This window comes from Pinus tabuliformis, chromosome 1_1 (assembly GCF_031772625.1).
Source record: "Pinus tabuliformis cultivar Carrire ecotype Pingquan chromosome 1_1, CPIR1, whole genome shotgun sequence".
In the NCBI taxonomy this organism is placed as follows: Eukaryota; Viridiplantae; Streptophyta; class Pinopsida; order Pinales; family Pinaceae; genus Pinus; species Pinus tabuliformis.
The window spans coordinates 866,685,873-866,711,716 of NC_142297.1; the positions used below are offsets into that span (position 1 = coordinate 866,685,873).

At 39.3% G+C, this 25,844-nt stretch overlaps 1 long non-coding RNA gene across 6 annotated transcripts in view; it reads right to left on the reverse strand.

Moving 5' to 3' along the window:
- Window positions 1-25,844, reverse strand: part of LOC149217029 (uncharacterized) — a 116,327-nt gene that overhangs the window by 23,646 nt on the left and 66,837 nt on the right. The window contains exon 6 of one of the 6 annotated variants that reach the window (XR_016251181.1): window positions 8,722-9,188. The exons of the other annotated variants lie outside the window; for them this stretch is intronic. This is a non-coding gene — a long non-coding RNA (uncharacterized LOC149217029). Of the gene's footprint in view, window positions 1-8,721; window positions 9,189-25,844 lie in introns of those variants that run through there. 6 annotated transcript variants of the gene reach the window in all.

Consider the following 25,844-nt stretch of genomic DNA (forward strand, 5'->3'; position numbering starts at 1 on the left):
ACATAATGAATACTTTGCAAAGTTTGGGGCATAAACAAATGAAGCACCATATCCTATCTCTTGACATCATACTCAATGGCATGTTATTATGTTTGGGGGCATAAATAATAAATTTGATATCCATGGCACATTCGATGGCACAATACAACATTTGGGTGGCTCATTATATGGTTTATTGGCATTGATATCATTTTGGTGGCATTACACCTTAGCACATTAACATAACCAATAGTTGTAACACGCCTCGGTGATGGATTAAAATGGTTATAATGAATAATGCCCACCCTGAGGCATGCATCAAGATGCTTCTCCCATGTACCACAAGTAGTAAGCCATCAAGGTCAACCACCAACCCGCCATTTGCATTCACTCTCCACCCAACAAGCTTTCACTCCACTCTTTGCTCACTCACCTCACCCTCCAGCTCTTATACAAACCCTAGTTCACAAAGAAAACAAACACGAGACCATTTGGCTAGCCATGGAATGGGTAGTAACAGTGCTTGAATTGCTATCAATCAATTTAAAGCTTCAATTGCACAAGTATGCCAAGCTTTTGTCTTTGTTGAAGAGAATTTTCTTTGTGTAGCTAGCTCATTGAATGCTTGCTTGTATGTCTTTGTTTGTGTATAAGTTTGAGTTAATCCCCTCACTTAGCTCAAATTTCTCTCCATTTCACATCTCCTGTGCTCATTTTAGCTATGTTTTATTCATAGTTGACGCACACAATGTTATTAAAGAGGAACAATATGCATTTCTCCCTGAAATTACACATTGGTAACATGCAAGGCCTCTCTTGTTTGAGAAAGAACTACATGCAGCAGCTCCATAACCCCTCTCAGTTGTTAAACCATCAAACCCATTGCATTTATTTCCTCAAGCCCCTATTCGAATTCTAGCTACCATTATGAGCTTCTTGCCATTGCATGCAATTATTGTCTACCAAAGAGGCCTACACGTCTTTCTTTCCAACTGACATGGGCTAAGCCCCATGGCTTATATTGACCCATGACTCACATTAACACCAACACTTAACTTCAAGACCAACTCAAATATGTTGGCCTCACTCATCCATGCATGTATTGAAGGGAGGAAATTCATATTATGGGCCTATGTTGTCGTGGTTGGCTTATGCCATGCATTTTCTTTGCAAATCATGCTCATTTCCTTTATGACACATGCCATTTTCCATCCAAAAGTTTCATGTTTCCACTGAAAATGCCTCACAACCGACATATGCCAAGCATTTTCTTCACTATTCGTCTCATTATGACTTTGTTGTTATATTTTATGGTTTTCATGCTATCATGCTAAAGAATTTATTTTGAAAAATAATGCTAGTCATTTTGGCCTCATTGTAACCTCTGATTGCTATGAGATTTATCACAATGTTATTGCTTCAACCCTCATTATTATTGTTACATGGGTTTTTTCACTACAAGCAGTAAAGTTACTCAAACCGACAGGGCTTACTCGACCATGCATACATTAAAAAGAAAAGATTGTTACTTGGGTAGCACATTCTTATCAAAAATCCTCATGGCTGGCATATGTCGTGTAGCTTCTCTGTAAAGCAATATCCATTTCATTGACAATTCCCATGGTAAATTCCACTCAAGGTTTCCATGTTGTCACACAAAGAGTTGATATTAAAAAAATGTTAGTTATGTTTATCATTTCAACCTCATTATGGTTGTTGGTCGCAGCATCTTATTAATGACCAATATTTGATACACCTGGGAAAAGATTTTCTTTTAAAAAATAATACTAATAGCCCTCGATCCCATATCGCTCAGCCATGTCTACACCCTTCACCCTTTCATTCTTCTTACAGTTTTCATACAAAAACGAAGGAGCACCAAGTCATGTTTCATATATGGCAATGTTTTTTCCTTTTAGGGAACATATCATATTTTTCTCCACATGTAATAGAATTATTTTATTCTCTAAGTTTCAACATGTATATATTGATTGCAGTGGCTTGAACGTTCCAGACTTTTTCAGCTATCCATACACTATTTCGCTCAGTTCATGTCGCAGTTGTGCTCTCCATTCAAGTAACACCCAAAGAACCTATATGCCCTCACATGCATGGATAAAATATATTATTCCACTTCCCTTCCCTTCCCTTTCTCTTCATCAACTATATGGTGTTTACAATTATTTGAACTATTGCATTAAGCAAAGTTGTGTAAGTAATTAATTTGTTTAGTTATCATGTGAATGAGATGTATGTTGTCATGACTAAATTTATTATTTCTACATATATGATTTTCTTTAGCAGAGGTCCCTGGGGGAACTGCAAAAGGAAAGGCAAAAGAGCTAATGTGACTTTACCTGAAAAACAGAAACAAAAGAATCAAATTCTTTATTCATTTTGATGCAGATTCTCATGAGTTTAGTCAACTAACCAGATCAGCCACTTATATCAAGGAGGACCTCCTCCTTCTCCTCTTGTATCTCATAAATTCTCCACAACCACACCCCAATATCATGGAGATACCTTAGCCTCATCCTCCTCCGTAGCAACAACATTAATACCATAATGGATGGGAGCCCAACCCTACTAGACTAGCCTCTGGAATTGCTAATTGGCCCTCTGCTTCTCATCATGATATGGTCCCACCTGTTTTTATCCCTCAAATTCCATCTATCATTTCTCATGTTGAATATTTTCATTTGTGAGAAACTCAGATTTCCCCTATGCAGACAGATAGAAGAAAAAATCCTATGATCCTTATGTCAGTGTTCTCCTCCACCCAGGCCACTTCAACCCATTCTTGCACTAGCACTCCCAAGACTAATGATGAGGGGAAAAGAGAGCTATCTTTTCTAGATTTGCATCTTGAAATAGATGAAGGAACTAGGATTGGGATTGATGAAAAGAAAAAAGTGTTTATTTCATGCAAGGATCCAGAATTGTCATGATTGGGAATGTAATTTAGCATGTTTATTTACTTTTCAGGCAAGGAAATATATTTACACCATGACAACAATATTTCTTTTTTATTATGAGGCTTTATGGACATGTGGGAGGCACAAGGATGGTATTATGCTTTTCATTTTTGATGAATTCCTATAATGTTTTTGATGTGTGTGTGTGTGGAATATTTGATAATATAGTAAATTATGATTGATGACATTACATTACATTTACACCATGCTAGCATTTTTATGAGATATTTGAGGGAGTCACAAGGTGATGTCTAATGATGTGTTGTGGATATGAGCCTAGTGGGGCCCTATCTACTCATAAATACAATTAAAATTATATAATTTCCTTCAAATAATCCTCTTCTCCCGAAACTAAAAGAAAAAGATTGATTAAATAAATTATTTGAAATTAAGGTAGTTACATTGTAACCACTTGAAGGAGGTTACAAAGAGAGCATGAGGTCTACGAAGAAAAGGTGGGGGAAAAATCAAAGAGAGAAATCCCTTGAAGAGTGATAAGGAAGGAATGAATCTCATCAACACTTGTTTCCTTAAAAGATTTGATCATGACAATCTTATCAAAAGGGTCCAAGTCAGGAAACTTTCATTCTTTTTGCTTCTTTCATGGCACCAAGTTGCCTTTGAATGGAGATTTAACATCTTTGGCTTCCAAAGTTACTTCTGGTCCAAGTTTTGACAAAATATTGAAAAGATAGTTGTATACTCACTTTGATTAATAAAATCAGTGTTTTGGCCTCTTTTTATTTGGCATCTCTTTATCTTTTAAGGATCACTTTGTAATATATTGAGCAGATTCTAAACGTATGTTGCCTAACTGTTGGCTGCCATATGCCACATTTTTTACATGCACATTATTTCTAGACTTCTGGTGTTTATTTAAAATCTGCCTATAATTGTCAATATTTTCCTGCGACCACAATGAATTTTATTCTATTCACATAATTGTAAAACATTTATTTTGTACAACGCCAATTTAAAGTTTACATTTTTGTTGTAAATGCTTGTAAATTTGTATCATACACTGATAGAAATTAGGTAGGGCTATAAGCAACAGGCTCAGTTCCCACTATCTCACTTAGTCCTATGAGATTTGAAAATATTGTAGGCAAAGCATTGAAACTCCACCCATCAACATGACCATTACATTCTAACCCTGACACTGTTGAACAATGTTAGAGATCCATATGTGAACCCTCTCAAAAAGAAAAAAATATTTAATATCACAAGGCGCATTGGACATTAGGGAACATTACCATTTAGATAGACTTGATATTTGATATTTGTAAATCTAAAAAGAATTCATAAGGAATTTACATGCTTTGAAAGCAAGGAAATAATAAGTTTAAGTAGGGTAATAATAAGTTTAGACTGGTAACAAAGTTGAGTTCAAACCTGATCTCTCTATTTTCCTTCCTAGTTTCCCTTGTGTTCTTTGGTTTTTCCCCGTTCCCTCTCCTCTCCTTTCCCTCCTTGCTTGTTTACCTTTGTCCTCTTTCCTCTTCTTCTTCCTCCTTTTCCTAACCCATCTTATGCCCCTCCTTATTTTCTGGCTTCCTTCTTCTCCTCATCTTTCTCCTCTATGATATTCCACTTATTTATTAATAATAATAATTAATTTAATTAAAATAAAATATAACTATTTAGCTAATTATTAATTAATTAATTTAAATAATAATTTATTATAATATTAAATCATATATTTATTAATAATTATTTATTTTTCCCATGGAAAAAACATAATTTTCATTGAGGTATAAATATACATGTTGTATATGCTTAAGCATATGTTGTTAAAGGCTATGCCGATCTGTTTCAAAATAGGAGCAAAAATTTGCCTTTCTACCATGTAGGGAGGCATTCAGCGCTAGATAATGATTTTGCTATTTCTCAGAATATAAGAGAACTGGCGTAGAGGCTGCCAATTTTACAGTTTGTCCACAAAAAGAGTCCTTGAAGTAGCCAGAAAATAAATAGTTCATATGAATATTTACATACGGAAAATGTGAAAAAACATAGCTAGTGAAAAAACTAAGCTCCCAGAGAGCTTGTTGCATCATCTATGTCCATGAAAGGTCTATGGTAAAACTGGAAGTGTTGTCCTTCTCTATGTTCATTAATCAGCCAAGAGCCGGGAGGCCTATGCGCAGCTTCTTTGGATAAGTTGTCAGCATCCGCATTTCACTCCCTGTAAATGTGATGACAAGTAAATGAGTCAAAAGCATTGATAAGATGATGGGCCTCATCCAGAATGTGAAATAGAGAGAGTCGAGCATCTGGTCTTTTTATTGATCCAATCACAGGTAATTTTGGAGTCACCAAACAGTTGAAGGTCTCGGCACTGTGATTAGAGGGCAAATTGGATGAGGAATTTTGTTGTGGACAGCTTAGCGAAGTTGTTTGTAACCCCCCCCCCCCACACACAAAGTCCCATTTTTATGTGAAAGGAATGGGAAGCAGAGAGGTTTAAAATGGCTCCTCCCCCGCATCCTTCCACCTGGGCAGAACCATCAAAATAGGCCCAAGGCTTGGAGCGGTCTATGGTTTCAGGAGAGAGAATCCTGGGTCGGGGAATATCTTCATCTTCAGGGATGAGGGAGTAATCAAAGATGACACGGGCAGCGATGGAAGGCCAATTCGGCAGGGAGTTTTGGAAAATGAGATCGTTCCTAGCTATCCAAAGGCCCCAACAGACCAAAAGGGGAAGGTTCCTAAGCTTTGGAGGGGTGGCTATAATCCACCATACTGATCATGCTTTTGTTACCGAGGCTCCCTGCCATCTAATAAGGAAGGGGATTTTTGCAAGTATTAAATGCCAGAGGTCGCAGGCAGCCTTGCAATCCAGAAAGAGGTGAAAAACAGATTCATTATTGCATTTACAGAGGTGACACCAAAAGGGGCCATGATGAGCTCGTTTTAATAGGTTATCCCCTGTGGGGATTTTGTTCTTTAGGATGGTCCACATTAGAAGTTTGCTCCTAGGGGGGCTTTGAGTTTCCATAGAAACTTCCACCATGGTTCGATCTCCTATGGTCGGCGCTCCTCAGCAAGTACCATATAACCCTCCTTTGGCACATATCTTCCTGCTTTCGAGAGTGCCCAAACTAGTTCATCTTCTTCATCCTTGATCCTGATCTGAGCCTCAGATAGGGCCCAAGTGTAGTCCTTCCAGAAGTGGGACCATTGAGGGGGGATGGATAGATCACGCGTTGACTTCCAAGCTTGCTGAAAAGGGGTTGAGCGCTCCATATCTGCTATTTGACCAACATATGAAACATTTTTGCCCCTGAGAAAGGAAAGGAGGTCCTATGGGAGCCTGTGAAGGTCTCCACATCCTATCCAAGGGTAGCGTCCAATTCTTAGTCTCATACATGATAGAATTTTCCATGTGAGGCCCTCCCTGACGATGTTGAGGGATTTGAATACCGCCTTCCATATCGTGGAGATCCCAGGGAGTGCATTAGGAGGATGGGAGACCCAATCCATCAGAGGAACAAGGGCGATGTATTTAGAATATGCCTCCCTGGTCCATAAGTTGTTTCATGTGAGTAATCCCCATCCCAATTTTGCTGCCAGGGCTGAGGAAAAATCTTCGAGTTTCTTAATGCCCCAGCCACCCCATTTCTTGGGTAAAGATATAGCCTCCCAATTTACCCATGCGAAGATTCTTCCTGTTTGTTTCCCTTTCCAGATGAATCTGCAAAAAATGGCCTCTATTCTATTAAGGATACCCCTAGGTATCCAAGCCAGCGACATCCAATATACCAGGGTGGCCTCCAAGACAGCCTTGATGAGCATAAGTCTGCCCGCCCTTGAGAGGAATTTGTGGTACCCAATGTTTAATCTCTTTTCCAATTTGACTATTAGCTAGACCCAGTCCGCAATCTTGTACCCTAGTGGCTTTAGCCTGTACCCCACGTACATTTATTACTAATTATTATATTATTATCTTATATATTAATTTATATTTATTATGTTATTCTTAATTTATATATTGATTTATATAATTTTATTATTTCATATATTATACTCCCTTTATTTTATATATTAACTTATCTTAATTATTAACTTATATATTATGTTAATCAAAATTTTATCACATTAACTTTCCTCTTAATTATCCTTACCCTAAAAATGTTTAGGGTTTTCATCTTTATGTTTTGGGTTTTTTTTTATCCTTTGAAATTCTTGGGCCTACGCTTATCCTCCCCTCTCTATCTTGCATTTATATTGTTTATGCTCATAAGAGTAACACTCAATCACGAGATCATTTGCTTATGCTCACTCGATTGGCTTACAGACTTTGCAACCATCGCAACTGAACACTAACATTACATAATCGATAGGAAACCAAAACAAACTCAATAACGTAAGAGCCCCACTACTTTAGGTTCACAAATGCACTCTCATGCAGAGAGGTAGGCTTGTTGAACTTTGAACTAAGACTTGATTTTGAATTTACTCAAGACGCATTAAGGCATCTCCTCGGGGTTTTACGTGAGAATCATCTTGAAAGTGGTTATTTCACCATTGTGCTTTCATGAGGAAAATGATTTGTAGGAGATATTTTGAGCTAGAAGAGGTGTTAACAGTTGATTTCTGTTTAATATGAGTTTATCTTCGTCTTTTGGACAGGCTACATATACCCATTAAAGATTGAAGACTCCAAGCTCAAGAAGGACGAATCACATTACTCTCAGATTAAAGATCATTCTCGGTCTGGTGGGTCAATTTCTATGAATAGAGTAGAGGTCGAGTTTCCCATTAAAAGGAGTTTGCAATCCTCACCAAAAGTCAGAGAAGTCCAAGTCTCAAAGATTCATCCGTGAAAATTTTAAACAATGGAGACTTTTAGGAATCCAACAAAACCTATAATGGATACTTTTGTTGAAAGTTGACAAGGAAAATCTTACATAGTGGAGATTTGAGGAATCCCACGTAACCATCTTACACAGTGGAGATTTGAGGAATCCCATGGAACCTATAGTAGGACAATGGAGATTTAGGTCTTCTACCTTTGTTAGAGTCCCAACCACTTTTCCTTTCACATTTATGATATGGTTTTTATATTGGATATATTTCAAAGGCTCTAGCGATGTGATTTTCCCGCCAAGATGCTTAAGTATGAATTTAAACCAAAATTCTTTTGGGGCAATTGGCTTCATGTCTGCCTACAAGTGTAAGATTAAATTGTTGTGTCTCTGCACCCAATCTTTTCTCAGACAAAATTTATCAAGAACTTCTTCAGTCCACCCTGTCCATGTATGCCTTACCATATTACCAGGGTCTGCACAAATTATAACCTTACCTTTCTCTCTTACCATTTGCAGAATTAGAGATTAAGTGGTCCAATTCATCCAAAACCAAGATCACAGTAACACTGATTATCTCCTTCATCAATCCAAACTCCATGTTTTTCTCTTACCAATCGGCTATAGGTATTATTCATCTGCCAAAATGTCTTTCTTTCCCATTTCTCTAAAATACTTATCTTTAAGGGACTAGAAAGGATTTCTCAAACAAGCTTAAAGTCCATATATTCTTTTGTTGTAGATTCTGGAGCAGAGAAAACAAATTGTTTTCTACGTTAGAAAGGATTTCTCAAACAAGCTTAAAGTCCATATATTCTTTTGTTGTAGATTCTGCAGCAGAGAAAACAAATTGTTTTCTACGTTTAAAATCTTCTTCTTTTACCTTTTTCATCTCTGCACTGGATAGCATGAACAAATATATGTCAGATTTATCTTGAGCTTCTCTAGACAACATGTCTGTGATACAATTCAAATATCCTAGCTTATGTACAATATCAAAATCAAAATTCTCTAACCAAACAACCCATTTTTGTACACGGGTATGGTTGTCTGTTCGCAAGACGTTTTTTAACATTCCTGCCAAAATCTTTAAATTTGTTCTAATTGTAAATTTAACAAACTTTAGGTACAGCTTGAAATGTAAAATGTTCTTCTTGAAAGCTAACAATTGTCTGTGGCTATAAGCATAATTTAATTCTGCTCCTCTGAAAGTTCCAGAGGCATATCCACAAATTTCTTCTTTTCCTTCAAGCTCTTCTAGCAGTACTCCTCCCTGTGCATCTTGTGAGGCATCAGTCTCTATTATATATCTACCATTTAGAGTTGGTCGAGAAAGAGGAGCCAAAGACTGGACTTTTTGCTTAATATTCTTGACTGCTACTGTCATTTCTTCTGACCATGATGGAGGATTTTTCTTGAGTCGCCGCTGCAAAATGTGTATGTCAGAGGCTTGCCCTTTATAAAAAGGTCTGATATAATTCAAGCTTCCTAGAAACCTCTGTAACTGTGTGTTATCTAATATCTTGTCTGGATAGTTCTTGAAGATTTTCAGGACATGTTTTTGAAGAATATGCCCTTTAGATATTTTGTTTCCCAAGAATTCAATTTGTCTTTCCTATCTCCATTTTTGTTGCAGAAAGTAACATGCCATGTTGATATACAAGATCATAATTTTTTTGCAAATGTTTGAGATGTCCTTGGTGATTTTTGGAGCAGATTAGAATGTTATCAATATAAACTATTATCCATGGATAATCTCTGAAAATATCTTCCCATCCTCTTTTGAAATTCTCTTGAGGTATTCTGCAATACAAATGGCATTACTGTCCATGGTATTGTCCATGGGGCACAACAAAAGTTGTTTTATGCCGGTCTTGTGGTGTTATGCTGATTTGATAAAATCCAAACTTTAAATCAAACTTACTAAATATTACCTTTCCTTCAATTTTTTGTAGCAAAGAGGCTTTGTTAGATAATGGATACCTAATTGGCTGGAGAGCTTTATTTTAAGGCTTATAGTTCACCACTAATCTTGGTTTTCCTCTCTTTTGTTATGAGTGCTTGTTGATATAAAATCCTCTGCAAACCCAAGCACCCTTGGATGGCTCAATAAGACCTTTTGTTAAAAGATCTTTTATCTTCTTGGCATATTTTGATTCTTCAAGGACTCATTAAGCCTGCAGAAGCCTTCTGGGGAATTATTTTTTCCAAAGGGTCATATGGAAGATTTACAAAATATTGCTCTCTATGCCAGAAAGCATTAGGGGATTCTGAAGTGCAATCCTCTTTTATTTTCTTCGAGATCTCTTTGAGAACATTTTTTGAACAGTAGACTCTAATGTGGAGTCTACTTCAGGAAATTCAAGGATCAGAGTTTGGTTATTTTATTCAACCATGCTTATGATTTCAAACCTAGCTTGAAGCTACATGCCCTTTTCACGATGGGCATTCTTACTGGTTCAAACCTAGCTTGAAACTACATGTCCTTTTCATGATTGGAAATCTCACTGGTGTGATACCAAGGTGTCAATTGCTATCTCTAACAAGAAGATGGTTCCAGATATTGTTGTTGACTTTGAGAACATTGAATCTCACTGCATGTTTGAAAGCACATAGACAGTAGCCAACATGTTAAAAGTGAAATTGATATGCATGTTAAGAACAAGTAACAACAGACTCAAATTTTAATAAGGATTATTCTGAACCCACAACCAACTAAATTCTTATTTTTTAAAACAATTCCATCATCTGTTGTAGATGTGTACATACTACAAATTAAGTTGAAATAAGCATCTTTCCTTGATCCTATTCAATGCAATGTGCTTGCATTTTTCACAAATTGCTAGGGAAAATTTGGATCTTGCACTTGGCCTCATTACCTCTTGAGAAATGCTATTTGGTGTGGAAAAACACGGCAAGGATGGAATTTTGGTGGGTGGCTCTGACCCTCAAAAGGCTGATATATTATCATCAATGAAGGCTATGTGACATTGACACCTTTTTCTGGTATTAAATATTTTTTGGCACTCCCCAGATGCTACAAAACAGTAATTATGGCACTGGTAAGGGGCATCAATGGCAATGTAGAGGCCTGAAGAAATCCAATGTCTTACATTTAGCAGACTAATTTCTCTCAAGACTAAGCAAGAAGATACACAACAAAACCCTCTTCAGCATAAGTTACATTAAGGACTAGCAAATGAATTGCCTAGAAGAAAGCACACTAGGGGATTTGTCTATAGTTCAATAGATGAAACATAAAGTTTGAAATTATGTTATTTTATCAGTCAATGCAAAACAGCTTACTACAGGAGTGGCAAGCATTGCAGGGAAGCTTAACTTTAATGAATCTAAATTGATCTCTTTAGGATTCATTGTCAATGCAGAAAGCTCAAAAGACATAAAGATAGATCACCCAGAGTGTAAGGCATATCGAGCCCAAGCAGGTAATTCTGTTGTATCCCTCTCAAAGAGAATATCCTTGGGATGAAATTCTCGGTTAGGGTTACAATAAGCATATGACGGATTTATTTATTATAATAGTATTATAAGGCTTCTTCAGTCTACAAAATAGTGATGATCTTTTATTGATTGTACAAGTATACACAAGAACTCAAACAGCAATTAATTTCACCAGCTAACACTATGAAGTACATCCAACTCATCAACAAATAACAGACTTCAAAATTCCAGTGTTTCCCAACAGGGATATCAACATTAATGTAGTGATTACCCTTGGGATGATATTCTGGGTTAGATTTACAGTAAGCATATGACAGATTTTTTTTGGAAGTTGTGTTCCCAAGCTAGGAGGCCGAGTGCCTTATTATTTGTTTGTTGGGTGTGTATACTTTCCTGTGCGTGGTCCTGTAGCTTCAAATGGTTGTAGTAGAGTATGTAACGCAGAGAAATGAAGAGGTTGCTCCCTGAAATTTACTCTTGTTCAAGTGTATGAAGGCTGGACATCTTATGGAGGCCGAGCTTTCTACCAAGTGCTGGATGTACCATATATTTATATCAGACTTCCATTCTGGGTTGCATGCTTCCTCAGGGAGACCAAGAGTCTAGCCTCAGCGTTTGAATGGGCGGTTGTTGGGCATTTATTTCAGTGTTGGACACCAAGGAGTACCATCAAGATTGTTGAAAAAGGACGTTGCCACAATATCATATGAAAGCAACCAGGTTCCCTGCTTCTCATCTATTATATCAGCCCTTTGTTTAGTCTCATAATAAATGGTATTTCACTGTATAAATCTGAACTGAATATGTTGATGGAAAGTATGGTTGGGCTTACTGTGTGAATACGTCACAGTAGTGAGGTATTTATGAGTATATACGTTTGATTTTAAAAACCTATCTGAATTAAAAACAAGAAAACTCCACCTACAGCAGTACTCCTACAAACGATTTGACAAAAGTCTTCGGGAAACCTATATTAAACCCAAAAAACACAGTAGTAGTCCTGGTCATTTTGAACAGGGGATTTTACAGTAGTATCGGAGCATGTTCTTGGACAGCTGTCTAGTCTAAGCGCAGCTTTTTAATGATGTCATGACAGAGGAAAGTCCTTTCAGAGGGGTAACCTATAGGAGGAAGTACACACATAGAGTGCCCACTCCTAAGTAACCGGATTCGTTATATAGGGGCCACGTGTCCGAATCCGGCATGTCAGACACGATCTGTCCAAAAAACGTGTCCCAAAAACAGGATTTGTCGAATCCCAAACGTGTCCCGAAATTCACCAATGTGTCCCAATTTTTTATTGTGTGTCCTGCTTTCCGGGATTCGTTTAGCGGAAAAGGGACTCCCGCGGGTTAGAAAAGGCCGCATTTCCTCATTACAGTCATGCTGTTTATCATTTGGCAAGCATTGTTTGAGCTGTTTGCAAGTGGATATTTACCATACACATGAACTGATACATAAATAAACTAGACCTATCAGCTAAACACTGTTTGGATGCCATCATCTTGTCTAGAGTAAAAGCTCCGGTATATTATGTGCATCAATCTTTTTATGCATAAACAAAATGAGATGGATACTAGCAATTAATCACCTGGTTTGGGTTTGTTTCTCATCCAAACATTTCTAGATATTGTGCACTTTGTGTTCATTAATGTTTCCAGTCACATTGCAATTCTGTTGGGCTTGCTTTTTGTCTTTTGAATTTTTGTCAGGGCATTGTTAATTCACATTAAGAGCTAGTTTGCATTGCTAGACAGTAAAGATTAATGGAAGTATATCTTCAGTTTGGGCTGCCCTTTATCCAAACAATTCTATTTTGTGCACTGTGTGTTGAATCGTTGATTAATGTTTCCAATCAAACTGGAATTCAATGAGGCTCACCTTCTGTATTTTGAAGATTTTTGGGGCAGGGCATTGTTAATAGATTAAGGGCCACCTTGCACTACCAGCTAGTGGAGACTAATTGAAGGATAGAATGTTTGGCAAGGAGATTCACTAGGTTGTAGTTGTAAGTTGTCTTTCATTTATGAATTATGAATCATGATTTATGTGACCACTGACATGTATTTGAATTTTGTATGTACTATGCATGCTATAAATGAAGATCTATGTTTGAAATCAATAAATTTGTATCATTAATTAAAATTTGTGTAAGAAATATCTAATTTTTAATATATATATATATATATATATATATATATTTAATAAAATAATATATAACGAATCCTACGTGTCTTATTCCGGGGGGGTCAACGTGTCAGAATCCGACACTACGAATCCCGAATCCCCGTGTCAGGTGACTTAGGCCCACTCCTACTAGAGAAGAATAAATATAATAAAATAATAGATAACGAATCCTACGTGTCTTATTCCAGGGGGGTCAACGTGTCCAAATCCAACACTACGAATCCCGAATCCCCGTGTCAGGTGACTTAGGCCCACTCCTACTAGAGAAGAATATATTCCTGATAATGAGGGGGTTGACAAACAAAGGAATGTCCACTGGAAGAGAACCAATAAATGGAGAATACATAGGGCAGTCATGCCCATACTACTACACAGAGCCATTTACGCTCATTTAGCAAAACACTCTGACCCGACATGTGTCAGTTCTTACATGAGACAGCAGACCAAACAGAGGAGTCTAGTCAAGGGATTTCTTATGCAAATTATTTGGGGGAATACAGAGCATTGGGGCGGGAGTTCCAGGTTGTCATGAGTTTCATTGATTTCTACCACCTTTAGTTGAAGAGTAGGCACAAAACATTTCAAAAGACTTTGAGGCAGAATCTCGAGCTACAAAAGACATAGGGGAAGGTGACCATCCCTTGCTTTGATGGGTCATCCAAATGCTCGGCTCAGTCATGGGTACAGAAACTGGATACATATTTCCAGTTGCATCAGATGACAAAGGAGGCGGCTATCAAGCTAGCCACCTTACACTTGGAGGGTGATCCCCATGAGTGGTGGTACCATGGGGTGCTGACAATGGCTTACAACAGCATCATATACTGAGTTCACTCAAAGGCTCATTGAGCGACTTGACAGGGAGGACCCAAAGCTTCATTTCAGGGAACTGGCCCAACTTAGATAGACTGCCAATCCGGAGGCCTACATTCCGGAGTTTCAAAGACTAGCAGTTATGGTCACGGATATCTCAGAGGCTAGATTGGTGAAGTTATTTATAAAGGGGTTGTGGGAGCCTCTACATGGATGGGTCAAAGGCTTTGAACCCACCACACTTCGTGCAGCGATTAATAAGACAAGGGATATGCAGGATGTCGCTTCTAAGAATAAATTCACACCTAAGCCTTCCTTCCCGCAGAAGAGCAAAAAGATCAAACCTTTCCAAAAGGAGTGGGTCGGGAAATCAAAGTTGGATGAGGATACCCAGAAGGAGTTAAGAAAGAAGAAACCCTATTTCAGCTATCAGGAGCCTTGGGCGCCAGGGCACAGGTGCGCAAGAAAGGGCAAGGTGGGCAAGGCCCACTATATTGAGATGTACTCTAAAAGCAACAGTGATGATGGAGATGAGGCATCGGTGCAGGTGCAGGGACAGGTTCAGGGACAAATCATCAAACAATAGGGGGTGAGACTTCACAAGCAGAGGGCAAAGCCCTATCATTGCATACATGTCAAGATTCCTCAAGTATCATACCTTCAGAGTCATAGGGGTTATAGCAAGACACATGGTGACAATATTGATCGATAGTGGAGCTTCCCACAATTTCATAGATGTGGCCATGGTAGAACAGAGAGGGATTCCTACTAAGGAGTTTGATGGTTTTGTGGTTTCAATCCCTGGTGGCCACCAGATGGACTGCAATAGATACATACCCAAGTTGCAGCTAACTATGGGGAGCTACATAGTGATTGAGGACTTCTTCATGGTGGTTGTGTCGGATACTAATGTGTTGTTAGGATGTCAGTGGCTCTACTATATTGGGAAGTATACTACGGATCAGCAGAACATGGAGATGGAATTCAAAGATCTAGTAATGGCAGAAGGGTAGTTTTGAGGGCCATGCATCAGTACCCACCAAGGATAGTATCATCCCACAGTATGGAAGCAGTATTAAGGCGAGGCGATATCGAGTGGGGGGTTGAGTGCCTTATTACAAACAACCGACAATTGGACTAGCCGCAACAACATCCCGACAACATTCTGGTATTGCTTTATAAACACCATAAGTTTTTTTCGCACATTCCTCCAAGTAGACTACCCAACAGGGTATTTGAGCATGTTAAAGGATTAGAGGAGGGTGTACAGGCAGTAATTACCAGTCCTCACAGACATCCCAAGGTCTACAAAGATGAGCTAGAGAGGGCCATTAAGGAGTTGTTAAGGTTGTGTCATATTAGGCCTAACTCTAGTCTGATCACTTCTTTGGTAGTGATGGCTAAGAAGGATGGCACCTTGTGGATGTGCACAAACTATCGGGCTCTCAATAAGAGGGCAATCAAGAACCAGTATCCTATCTCCAAGATAGACGAGTTGATGGATGAACTAAGAGGGGCCAAATCTTTTTTGAAGATTGATCTTCATTCAACCTATCATCATATTCAGGTTTTGGAGCAGAACATCCCAAAGGCAGCTTTCAGGTGCCACTATGGGCACTATGAGTTCTTGGCTATGCCATTTGGGCTAACCAACGCCCCTACAACTTTCCAGTCATGTATGAACCATGTGTTCAATAAACAATCGTGGAAGTACTTGCTAGTTCTCTTTGATGATATATTGGTATACAAGAAGACTTGGGAGGACCATCTCATGCACTTAGACGAGGTTTTGGGGATTCTAGAGGAATAGGAGTTATATGCAAAGTAGTCCAAATGTGAGTTTGGCATGACAGAGATGCTCTACTTAGGGCATGTAATTGGGTATAATGGGGTTCAGGTCCACCATGAGAAAGACAATCATCATGTGGCCCAGCCCAAAGAACGTAACAGATCTGAAGAGCTTCCTTGGTCTCTACACCTACTATAGGAAGTTTGTTAAGGGGTTCTCTCAATTAACATCATCTCTTACAGACCTCACCAAGAAGGAAGCCTTTAGCTGGACAAAGAAAGCACATGAAACATTTGAGAAGATGGAGGAAGTAATGAGTACTTGCCTTGTGCTTGCACTACTGGATTTCACCTAGCCATTTATGTCGGAATGCTACGCTTCAGGGACGAGGATAGGAGCAGTTCTTATGCAGGGTCATCACCCCATAGCTTTCAAGAACCGCAAATAGCGACACTATTTGATCTACAACAAGGAGATGTTGACCATCATGCGTGCATTGGCCAAATTCAAGCAATATCTGGTGGGAAACAAGTTCAAAGTAAAGACAGATCATAACAGCCAGAGATTCCTCATGGAACATAAGGAACTGAGTGAAAGGCAACAAAAGTGGATCAACAAATTGCAGGCCTACGACTTTGAAAGGCAAAAACAATGTAGTGGCCAATGCTCTTTCAAGGATGCCACGCACTCTCACTCATAGAGATGGTAAATGATTGCATATTGTTGTTGCTTGTGAGATTCTGAAGGGGTTGATTCATGATGATAGGTACTAGGTTGTGGATGATATCATTTACTACAAAAACCATATCTATCTAGTGCCAAAATCACTGCTCAAGGAGGAAATTATGCAGACAACTCACAGCTCACTCTTAACGGCGCACCCGGGTACATTAAGACCTACAAACAAATCAGGGAAAGGTTCGCTTGGAAGGGCCTCAAGATGGATGTGTCGAGGTTCATGAAGGAATGGAACACGTGCCAGCAAAAAAAAGCAGAACGCACTCTTCCAACAAGTTTACTACAACCACTCCCTATTTCAGAGTAGAAGTGGGAGAGCATTTCCATGGAATTTATCAATGGGCTACCTTCGACGCAAGGCAAAGACTGTATATATGTGGTGCTAGATCAACTCACAAAATTCGTTCATTTCTTTGCCACAACATAAAAATACTCAACATCGCACGTCACCGAGTTGTTCTTTAAGAAGGTCTTCAGGTTGCATGGGTTGTCGACGACCATCGTCGGTGACAAGGATAGTAGATTCATGGGTGGCTTCTGACACGAGCCATTCAGGCTTGTGGGGACGCACCTGGCTTCGAGCACCAGCTACCACCCACAAACTAATGGACAAACAAGCATAGTCAACAAATGGTTGGAGGGCCATCTCCTTAATCATGTAACTGGCCAACAAAAGGCATGGGTAAAGTGGTTGCATCTAAGGGAGTATTGCTACAACACAACTTTCCACATGTCCATCAACATGACACCTTTCAAAGTGTTATATGGGTATGACGCCCCAACATTTGCAGATAGGATATTTGGGAATGGTGGGGCACCTCTAGCCAAGGATTGGATTTAGGAAAGGCAACATATTTTAAAGGTCCTCAAGGACAATTTGCAGATTGATCAAAATCAACAGAAATTATACGCTGACAAGCACAGAGTGGAGCGCAGTGTTGAAGTGGGAGATATAGTGTACCTCCATCTTCAACCCCACAAATAGTCGTGTCACTCAAAACAAAGGGACGAAAAAGTTGAAACCTAGGTTATAAAAGCCATACAGAATCACGAGATGAGTAGGATAAGTGGCCTATGCACTTGAGCTTCCTAAAGAATGTAAGATTCACAACGTCTTTCATGTCTCGTGCCTTAAAAAGACACTAGGCCAACATGTTGTCACTTCCGTAGAACTCCCACAGTTGGATGAGGAAAGAGAGTTGATCTTAGTCCCAAAGAAAATCCTAGAAACCGTGGATAGGAAGTTGCGAAGTAAGACAACTAAGGCGTACCTGGTAAAATGGAAGGATTTACCTATGGAGGATGCCACCTAGGAAGGTGAGCAGGTGCTCAAACATCCTAAGTTAAAATTGCTTGAGGACAAGAAATCTTGGACAAGGAGGACTGTAATGTCCCTAACCACTTAGGAAGCATATGATGGACTCTACTAGCCTAACATGGCTCCCGTAGGCTAAGGCAAGTAAAATTAATAAGGAGACTTAATTCACCGAATGAAACATTATAAAAGTCTAAGGGTTAAGAAGGGGGACACTTCCTAAGCAAGTGAAAAGATTATAAAGTGACTTTATAAAAGTTAAAACTTAAAAGGGTAAAATGGCAGCACAAGTGGCCACAAATTTTTGGAAAGAAGCTTGGGTTTGAGAAACCCTAGCCACCATAGCTAGTTTCAACGTTGAAACTAGACACCCTAGTCAGTTCCAAGGGTGAAATCACTCAGATTTCACCATTGTGCTTTCATGGGGAAAATGATTTGCAGGAGATATTTTGAGCTGGAAGAGGTGTTATAAGTTGATTTCTATTTAATATGAGTTTATCTTCGTCTTTTGGACAGGCTGTGCATACCCATTAAAGATTGAAGACTCCAAGCTCAAGAAGGATGAATCACATTGCTCTCAGATTAAAGATCATTCTCAGTCTGGTGGGTCAATTTCTATGAACAGAGTAGAGGTCGAGTTTCCCATTAAAAGGAGTTTGCATTCATTTTGGTGGCTTGATAAGCATATATACACTTGTTGGAGGTCGATTTGTGTGTGGAAGTTGTTTTCCCAAGCTAGTGGAGGTTGAGTGCCTGATTATTTGTTTGTTGGGCTTGTATACTTTCCTGTGTGTGGTCTTGTAGCTTCAAATGGTTGTAGGAGAGTATGTAACGCAAAGAAATGACGAGGTTGCTCCCTGAAATTTACTCTTGTTGTGTTGACCTAGGTTGTCATTGATGTCAATATGGCAATATTCTAGATACTAGATGACGATATGAAGCCAAGGGGAAGCAGAGCAGATCCATGAAGAAACAGGAGCAAGGCCATCAGGAAAGCCAAGCCATGAGTAAGAGTTTGTTAACGGAGGAGTTAACAAAGAGAGGCATATCGGAAAAGACAAAAGCCATCAAGGTATGAAAGTATCAGAGAAGGTCGTTGAAAGAAATTGCAAAGCCAAAGGAAGACACTGGAGCAAGAGGAGCCACATCGGAGGAGCATCGCATGTAATACATGCCTAAGAAGAACCGAGAGGAAGAATTCATCAAAAGAGGAGTTAACGTATCAGAGGAGTATTGCAGAATATCATAAAAAGAGCTATCGAAGCTACAGGAGGAGCCATATCAGGAGTATCGGGAGTAATATATGCCACAAAAGAACTATCGGAATCCAAAGGAAGACCAATCAGAGGAGCATAGAGGAAGAGCAGAAGAGTACAAAGAGCGGAGGACATAAAGGCAGAGGCGGAGCAGTGTATATATATATATGCAATATACACTATCGGAGGCAGAATATATATATTGGAGAAATCATATCGGGGGGTTCTATTATGTGCCACTACCCGAAACCCCCGACTGCGATATACATGTGCGGACCCGATGATATATATGTCTGGGTGTATAAACAGGTGAAGTCCGCTAAATGTTTCGAAGCATGTTTTTCAATGCATTTTATATATTCGGGCTCTAAGCCTTGCCACATTAAAACATGCGAATTGCAATATATATATATATATATATATATAATTGTGATACGTTGAGGACCCGCTGCAACATTATGAAATGCTCTATTGTTATATCGCATCCACCTATCGGAACTTGCATATCGCAATATACAAAGCGTTGTCACCCCTGAAAGCGCCGATTGCGATAAAGTATGCGGACCCACTGCACGATATACATGTGCGGACCCGATGATATATATGTTTGGGTGTATAAACAGGTGAAGTCCGCTAAATGTTTCGAAGCATGTTTTTCAATGCATTTTATATATTCGGGCTCTAAGCCTTGCCACATTAAAACATGCGAATTGCAATATATATATATATATATAATTGTGATACGTTGCGGACCCGCTGCAACATTATGAAATGCTCTATTGTTATATCGCATCCACCTATCGGAACTTGCATATCGCAATATACAAAGCGTTGTCACCCCTGAAAGCGCCGATTGCGATAAAGTATGCGGACCCACTGCAACATTGCAATATGGCTTAGTACTATATCGCATCTGCCATATCGCAAGTGTTTAAGGCCTTGCTACATGGAAAGCGCCGATTGCGATATACGTTGTGGACCCGATGGATTCATCAACAACAGTTTATAAAATATCGCATCCAACGGGGGAATCGACCATCGGCCATCGGCAATGTTATGGGCTCGACTTATAAAAGACTTCCGGAAGCCGCGATTGTCGATTGCAATAACGTTGTGGAGGAGCGGACCCGATGTAGTTATAGATGTGGCCGTAATGCATTTGAAGTCCGGCCTTAAGCATTCAGTCAGGTTTTTGACCATATATTCCTGTGTATTTCAATAATTGTATTGCTCGGGGTTTTTAAGGCCAAAAGCTTCAAATAACGATTCTGATAGTTTAGTGGGCCTGAATGATTACGATTGCAATTGCGATGGTGACGTGGCATGTGGGGCCTCCTTGTTGGTACTGTCTCTCAAATGAAATCCTCCGTAAACAATAAAGTCTAGTGTATGAATATTATTATTGAAAAAAGGGCCTCTCTGTTATAGTTTTTATATGCAACATTTTTTCTTTGTAATTCGGCCCTCTCTTTTGAATTAACGTGTCCGTGAAGCATTGGTTAATTCGAATAGGCAGAGGAAGCTAAAGCGACCAAAGGATCGGGAAGCCGAAGAAGCAAGCGACCGCAAAGGAAACTACAGTGACCGAAGGAGGGAAGCCGAAGGATCAAGCGAGCATTGAGAAAGTCGAAGAGCCAATGAAAAGAGGAAACCAACGGTTAGGCACATCAGGCATATAAAAACAGAGAACAAGGAAAGTGTAAGGTGGTTGAAAAACTGGAAGAAACAGAGGCAGTCATAGGTCCAGCAGGACAGAAAAGGGTTGATGGTCCAACAGAACAAGAGGCATTCGGAGGACGAGCATCTCTGCTGATTGTGTTACCCTGTGAAAGACTCAGACATGTGATAAATTAATCAGGTACACAATGAAGTCTGTAAAACAATTGTGATGTAATAAATAAAGTTTTATCTGACATTGTTTGAAGGGAGAAGTAGCCAACAGAGAAGCGGTCATGCTGAAGCATTTACTGTGACAGTAAGAACAGATGCTTGAACAGAAAGTTGGTTCTTGTGAAGAGCTTAGTGCAGCTAATAGTAGACTCACTAAAGTTGTGTGGAGACATTATCAAAGATCATAATGGCTATTGCAGACTCTGTGTGGACAGTATGAAGAGTTGTAAAAACTCCTTCATAAGAAGACTGGTTGCCATTGATGTTGTAGCATGGAGACTACAGTGAAGTTGTAAACAGACAGAACTCAGTAAAGAAGAATTCTGAGAGCAGAACATTACTATCAAACATGCCTTGACAAGATTGGGTCGGAACCCTTGGGGTTGGTGCCTCAGAAGCTGGAAGGATTGGTGTCCTTGGGGTTGGTGCCTCAGAAGTTGGAAGGATTGGTGTCCTTGGGATTGGTGCCTCAGAAACTGGAAGGATTGGTGTCTTTGAGGTTGGTGCCTCAGAACTGGAAGGATTGATGTCTTGGGAGTTGGTGCTCCTAAGTCCAAGGTTGGTGCCTTGACAAAAATAGAGTTGGTGCTCTGGAGGTTGGAGCCTCACAAAAGTCCAAGTTGGTGCTTGGCAACAGATTGGAATTATATATATATATATATATACACACACACACATATATATATATATGTGTGTGTAGTTATATAACTACACACACACATATATATATGTGTGTGTAGTTATATATATATATATATATATAACTACATATATATATATATATATATATGTGTGTAGTTATATATATATATATTATATATATATATATATATATATATTGTATCTACTTTATTGCGAAGATTATATTAATAAAAGAATTTATTCTTGATCTGGAATTTACCCAAGAAAAAGAATTAAAAGTATTACAGACTCATGTGCACAGATGTGCCTATGTTACTTTATGCAATGGATTCATAAGATTGTGAAATACATAGACACTGAGGCAGTTAGAGAAAACATAACAGGCAAACATGTAAACACACAAGTTTAATAAGGAGTTCACCCAATGTTCTTGGGCTACATCTCTTGGTCCAGCCTTCAGTGGTGGCCTCTCTATTATGTTTTCAAAGCAGAGTTTTTGTTTTACAACAGTGAGCTCAATTCGAGTCTCACTAAACATATAAAAATCAGTAGGATTGGACTTGGATCCCCCAAGTCTCTGGAGTACACAGACTCTCCCTTACTGAAACTCGACCTCTATTGGTCACAGTGGTATGAGCCCAATCTGAGACTCTACATCACAGGCCTATATGCTGGGGAGTTCACTTGAACCTCTCAAGCCTTCCCTGGATTACACAGACTCTCGGACTCTCTCTGGCTCTGTCTGGCTCAATGCTGCCTTCAGGCAGCTCGGCTTCTTCTCTCTGTTCTCTGCTCTTAGCTTCTGTGTCTAATTAACTCTCCTTTGTCTCTACTTCTGTCAGTTCATGGCTTTAAAGCCAATATGTTCTTTCACTGTTTGTTTCCGCTTCCAGGCTTTCTGGTTTCCCTGCCTTTGTCCGTTCGAATACACCTGTTTTGCGTCATCATCACTCTATAACGCCTCACAGGGAGTTGGCCACCTATTCTACAACGGGTGAGTGTGTCAGGTTCCTTGGACACATTTGAACGGACATTATCTACGTTTGCTCCAAGATCGCCTGCGAAACACGAATCTTTTGCCAACTCATCGTCAACGTTGGACTTCAAATCCTATGTAATCTTGCTTTATAACCTTGTCAAATCCGGTCATTTATCGAGACATGCCTCCGCCGTTGATCTGGGCCCCCCAATACCTACGGTCGTCGTTCATATCGGGCGGGTAAGTAGCATAACGTTTACCCATCCGATGTGAGCGGTTTTCTCTCTCTTCCGCCGGACGCGTGTCACTCAATGTGTGGCATCGGGCGGTCTCGGTTGAAACTGCTTACCGCCTCGAGGCCTTTCGATATCCTACCGGTTTTGTGGAATCCCACTCTTTTTAACCGAATTAATTACTTTCCCGCATTTCATAGTCATTTCGGGTCTGGGCACTTGTGGTTTTCCTTCACTGAGGGGGACGCCCTGGTTTTTCCAATTAGCCTCTGGTTTTGTCAATTTGCGCCAGCGCGCGTTACCATGGACCAATGGTCTGCGCACTCGACCGAGGGTCCTCGTTGCTCCGCACTGATCACAATTGCAACTATCACGAGGATTCCTTCTGATAGCTTGATCTTTCTAAGACTTGAATCTTTTGGCATAATTTGAATGAGTTTATGAAAACTTACGAGTGTTTAGGATCCAATTTGGATCACAGACTTCCCATTGAAAAAGCTTTTGGACCACCAAAAGTTGGTTTTTAAGCATCAATCAAGTGAAGGTATAGATTCCTCGCTTGCCCAATTTCTGTCCATTTCGCACTACTTGGTTTTAAACCTTTCAGTCCAACTCTGAGGTACTCAACATCCCCTCTATGCGTGGTTCTCATCTTCATGTCCAAAACTGTATCTTCTTACAACTCATTAAGATATTCAGGCAACAGATCATCAATAAAAGGCAACTGACTCTGCTCTTCGGGATCTTCAATTAATGAAGGTTCAAATAATCTCAATCTGTCTGCATTAACAACTGAGTAGATGTGCATGTAGGCTGGTAAATCAAGGCGAAAATCATTCTCACTAATTTTCTTAAGTATTTTGAAAGGTCCATACCTTAATGGCTTCAGCTTCTTACCTTCACCTTGCATTCTATCTTTGGTAATATACAGCCAGACTTGATCACCAACTTCGAAACTATGCTTCATTCGATGCTTGTCATCCCTTGCCTTGCACTTGCCTTGGCTCTTTTCCAGCTGTTCCTATACTGCCTGGTGAATCTCTTGGATTTGTTCAATAAAATTGGTTGCCTTGTCCACATCATTGTGTCCATCAACTACTATGTTTTTACCAAAGACAAAATCCAAGGGAGACCTTGGTGTGAAACCAAAACAAGTCTCAAAAGGAGATCTCTGTGTAGAAGAATGTTAAGCTCGGTTGTAAGCATGTTGCACATAACATAATTGTTCATCCCAAAGCTTGGGATGCTTGCTGCAATAGCATCTGAGCAACTGGATCACTGTCCTGTTGACCACTTTTGTTTCGCCATCTGTTTGCGGATGAAAAGCTATGCTCTTTTTCAGTCTGGTGTCCATCAATTCCCACAAACTCGACCAAAATTTCCCAACAAATCGGGTATCACGATTAGATATAATGAAAGTGGGTAATCCAAAATGAACCCATACATGCTGAAAGAACTTTGCAGTTTGTTCAACTGTAATCTGTTTGTTACAAGGTATTAAAATACACATTTTGTTGAACCTATCCACAATAACATATAAATAGTCATGACCTTTCCTAGATTTAGGCAATCCCCCAACAAAGTCCATGGAAACACTTTCCCAAGGAAGAGAAGGAACTGGTAGTGGAGTGTACAAGCCTAGTTTTCTGTTACTAGGCTTGCTTTTAACACACATGGTACACCCTCTTACATATCTAGAAACTGTCTCATTCATTTTTGGCCAATAACAAAATCTTTGCAACTGTGCAACTATTTTACCTACACCAAAGTGACCTGATATTAGAGAAGTGTGTGCCTCTCGAATTATCTATACTCTTTCAGTTTGTGGAATGCATAGCCTCCCAAAATGATACAAGAGCTGGTCCTTAACATGATAATCCAATTCTCCTACTTGTTTGCCTTGACTTAAAGTTGCATATACATCCTTAAAATCTACTGCAGTTTGTTCAGCTATAATCTGTTTGTTACAAGGTATTAAAATACACATTTTGTTGAACCTATCCACAACAACATATAAATAGTCATGACCTTTCCTAGATTTAGGCAATCCCCCAACAAAGTCCATGGAAACACTTTCCCAAAGAAGAGAACGAACTGGTAGTGGAGTGTACAAGCCTAGTTTTATGTTACTAGGCTTGCTTTTAACACACATGGTACACCCTTTTACATATCTAGAAACTGTCTCATTCATTTTTGGCCAATAACAAAATCTTTGCAACTGTGCAACTGTTTTACCTACACCAAAGTGCCCTGATTTTAGAGAAGTGTGTGCCTCTCGAATTCTCTATACTCTTTCAGTTTGTGGAATGCATAGCCTCCCAAAATGATACAAGAGCTGGTCCTTAACATGATAATCCAATTCTCCTACTTGTTTGCCTTGACTTAAAGTTGCATATACATCTTTAAAATCTATATCTTGAGCATATTGTTCAATGTAGCTTTCATGCAATACTGAAATATGCTCAAGTATAGTAGATGCATTTATGATTGGTCTGGACATGTCTGCAACTTTATTGTGTATGCCCTTTTTATATCTGATGACAAGATGAAACTGTTGTAGAAAACTCATCCACCTATAGTGTCTTGATTGCTGCAACTTAGTTTGGGAGTGTAAATATTGAAGTGGTTGATGATCAGTGTGTATAACTGTCTCTTTTGCCCATTAAGTAATGTTTCCACTTTTTCACACTATGTACTAGTGCATACAATTATTTATCATATGTGGGATAATTAACTACTGCAGAATTAAATGTCTCAGAATGATAACATATGGGTTTA